We start from the raw sequence: 4,567 nt of genomic DNA on the forward strand, positions 1-4,567 counted from the left end.
TTTCCAAAAACCAACGGCCCTCTCTTTCCTGCATCTGTTATACATCCATAGTATCAGGTGAACTAGCAAATTTGTTAATGAGGAGGGGAGGATAAATCTGACTTTGAAGAGCAGGACACTCCTTCAGCATTCAGGCCTCCTATTTTCAAAAAAAGTCAGCATTCTTTCTGCTTTCCCAGTATAGAACAGCTGATCCAATCTCAGTGGTGGTAATCTCTCAAATAATGTAAGCTAAAAAGGCAGTGTCTTCAGTCTGAAACTTTCATTTCTTTTTGTGTTATATCCATCTGCTCACACCAGTCTGTTTCTATGCAATGCAACCCTGCACAAGTTCTAAGGCACAGGAAGATGCAGTAAGCCTCTCACAAAAACTGATTCTAGGCCAGTGTGAACAAAGTTCTTTCTTCCCCTCACAAGCCAAGCCCAAACAGTTCTTTCTGTTAAGATTTTTCAGCTCTGATCAGATTAGTCCACCAAACTCTGCCTTCAGCATTGCAAAGCATCTCTTAGGCCAAAGTTTCAAATCCTTTCACATTCTTCCTGCAAATCAGTTCCAAAATGTCAAAAGCCATATGTTATGTTTCTAACAGCAATGACCCCACTCCACTGACACCAATTTTCTGTTGCAGTTATCTACTCATTGTTGACATAAAGCACTTGACCAAAAGCAGAAGAAAACATGGCATGAACAGAGGCTAAACATCATATCCTCCACAGCAGGTGAACACAGCAGCATGGGAGTGAGCCAAACAATGGCAAGGGGAAACTGGCTATAATACCCATAAGACCATTTCCAACAACAGACCTTCTCCTGCAAGTCTCCAATTCCCAATTGCTATCAGCTTGAGACCTAGCACTCAGAATATATGAATTTATGTGGAGACAACTAATTCAAACCACCACAATCACAAGATCACTGGATTTAAACTACATTGTCTATGAAAAATAAAAGAACATGTCTATCCATCTCTATGAATCAGTAGCAAAAGACAATATCCTTATAGAATAAAATTGTTAAATGGAGATTATAAATTTTACATTTGTGGTGGTTTGAATAAGATTTTCATCATAACCTCATGTGTTCTAATGCTTTGTCCTCAGCTGGTGCCAATTTGGGAGATGCAGTCTTCCTAGGTGCATTGCTGGGGGTGGACCCCTTGAGGCTTATTAGCCCCTAGGTTACCAGTTAGTCATCTCACTCTCCTGCTGCTGTGGCAGAGGTGAGATCCAGGCTCTCCTCATGCCATGCTATCCCCTGACATCATGGAGTTTCTCCTGGAAATTGTAAGCCAAATAAAAACTTTCCTCCCATCATCTGATTTTGTTCAGGAGCTTTATCCCACCAACATAAAGGCAAGTACAACATTTTAATATACAAGGACATGCATGGGTTAATGAGACTCACAAGGTTGGCACCCAGTTTCCTGTAAAGTTTCAATACAGACTTATTAGGACTTATTAGACAATACAGACTTATTAGGTTGGGCATTATAGATACAATAAAATCATTTCAAGTTCAGGGGACAGATGCTCCTATATTCTGACTACTATTTACTTCAGCAGATGCAGATTAAAAACAGACATGTTCCTAGAACATACATTAAATAGAAAAACTTGTTCTATACTTTGAAATATAGGTGTCATATTTAAATCTCTTGAGGAAAGCTGAACATGATTCTCATGCCCTTGGGAGGTGGAGGTAGGAGGATCAGGAGTTCAAAGCCAGCCTCCACTACATATCAAGTTTGGGGCCAGCCTGGTCTATATGAGACTCTTTGTCAACAAAAGTACAAACCAGCAAGGTGTGGTGGTACATACTTTTAATCCCAGCACTCAGGAGGCAGAGATAGGAGGATCACTGAGCTTGAGGCCAATCTGGGACTACAGAGTGAGTTCCAGGTTAGCCTGGAGTTGAGTGAGTCTCTATTTTGGAAAAAACAAAAATAATAAATAAATACAAAAATAAAACCAAGGCTAGACCCCCAGGCCCCTCAAGCACTGGGCCTAACCACCATGCCAGCCACTGTGCTACAGACCAGACAGAAGCAGGACCTGAGGGAAGACACATTGCACTTCACCAGGGCCCCAGCTGAAACCATAGAGGATTTGGGGAAATGAACAAGAATGCTGCTTTCTCAGTGAACCTGATAGTAGCACAAAGGTGAAGGAGATAGATACTGAGGACACTCAACACCTACCAAAACAGAGATCCAGAGGCTCCTAAGAGCCCATCACTGAAGTAGACTTAAAACACACCCAACATGGCTCAGGGAATTTTGCATAAGGGGGGCAGAAATATTGTTAGAGCCACAAATGGGACATTATGCACAGAAACATTGCCTCTTCCCCATAACTGACGGCTTCCCTGACAATGCACGACCCACAGTCCCCATGGGGATGACCTGCATCCCCAACAAGGAGGATCCCTTTGGACGGGGGGCAGGGATGAGGGAAAGCATGGTACCAACATGTGCTGTTTACATACTGAGTATGACCATAACTAATAAAAACAAGATTTTTAAAAAGTAGGCAAGTAGCTGGAAACCACTAAAAAAGAAAGAAAGAAAAGAAAACCAAACCAAACCAAAAGAAAACTTGAAGAAAAACAATTTTAGGACAGGAGAGATGGCTTAATGGTTAAGGCTCTTGACTATAAAGCCAAAGGACCCAGGTTCAAGTCCCTAGGACCCATATATGCCAGATGCACAAGGTGGTGCATGCATCTGGAGTTTATTTGTAGTGGCTGGAGGCCCTGGCAAGCTCATTTTCTCTCTCTCTGTCTCAAATTAATAAAAATAAAATATTTTTAAAAAGAAAAACAATTTTAAACATAATATTACAAGGCAAGAAGATACTTTATAATATAGTTAGAATTTTCTTATCACCCATCTAAATTTATTCCATATATATAATAGTAATGGACTTGGGAGGATCATGAGTTTGAGGCTAGCCTGGGCTACATGGACCCTGTTGAAAAACAAATAAAAGCAATCCAAGCCTTCCATCTTTAACTAAAGCAACTAAAACCTCCATTGCCACTCCTTCAAATCACATGGCTTAAAAATAACAAAATAAGGGAAGGAAATAGATCATGATCTCACAATTCCATAATGTGCCCTTCTCAAAAAAATGATAATATGAGGAATGTTTCTATAAAGGATTCATAAAAAGGTAAAAGGCTTTATGTTTAGGATATAATCTGATTATATATAGGACAGAGTTAAAATATTTAGTATCATTTTAGCTTCATCCTTATGAAATAACTAAGCACAGTACTGATTTATATTTCTCCTTATCAATATTCTTGATCATATTTCACCCTATTTTTAGATATTATTTAATTATAGCTTAGCTAGAATGGCATAATAAACTTCCTAAGACGTTGTATTTAAAATTGTTTATGCACTGCTGAGGATCTCAGGGCCTCATGTGTGCTAAGCATGTTTTACCTCTGAGCTATACCCCAGACCTTAATGTATTATTTTAAATAACTTATAAAGAATTTAAAACTCTAATGCTCACACTTTCAATTCCACATATTTGTGAGTTAGTTTGCCTTTTGATTTACTTTCTTTTGAGAGTACAAATATGGACTTAAACAAAAAATATTTCCAGAGCAGACTATATATTATATTAAACAAGTCAGTTTTCAAATTCCATATTTGCTTTTTTTTTTTGGTTTTTCGAGGTAGGGTTTCACTCTAGCCCAAGCTGACCTGGAATTCACTATGGAGTCTCAGGGTGGCCTCGAACTCATGGCAATCCTCCTACCCCTGCCTCCCGAGTGCTGGGATTAAAGGCGTGCACCACCACGCCCGGCTTCATATTTGCTTTTTATAGCAACATCATTTTGTTAAAAAAAGGAACCAACTATGTAGTTGCTAGCAAACCTAATTATCCCACACTCAATACATAGAAATGATAATTTCCAAGTTCAGTTGAGGTGGGGTGGGCACTACATACAGCCAATAGTAGTTGCACCCAATTTTGATGTGAGATTTAATTTCTCATCTTGCTGACACTTTCTGTCCATGCCACCTCCCCTAATACAGGATTACATTCATAATTTTTAAAATCAGGAAGTTATGCTCAATCTAAATAACCCAAATAATTTACCAGTTATAGCAATAAGCATTCTTTTATGGAAGAGCTAAAAGAATAAAAATAGAAGGCACAGTAATACTGCAAAGTTTTCTCAGAGTGTAATAAAGTTTTTGGTTAGGTGTTGCAAAATACAGCTGTAATATCATCTCTTGCCAGGTGGAGGAAGATCAGGAGTTCAAATCCATCCTCCCGACAGGGAGTCCTAGGCCAGCCTAGGCTACATGAGACAATGTATTAAAACAAACATCCTTTATGTGTGCATGTCTGAAACACAGGATTTCTTTTCACTATGGAGTCTCAGGGCGGCCTGGAACTCACAGAGATCCTCCTACCTCTGCTTCCTGAGTGCAGGGATTAAAGGCATGCGCCACCACGTCCGGCTTTTTTTTTTTTTTTTTTTTTTTTGGTTTTTTTGAGGTAGGGTCTTTCTCTATCCCAGGCTGACCTGGAATTCACTCTGTAG

This window comes from Jaculus jaculus, chromosome X, assembly GCF_020740685.1.
Source record: "Jaculus jaculus isolate mJacJac1 chromosome X, mJacJac1.mat.Y.cur, whole genome shotgun sequence".
NCBI lineage: Eukaryota > Metazoa > Chordata > Mammalia > Rodentia > Dipodidae > Jaculus > Jaculus jaculus.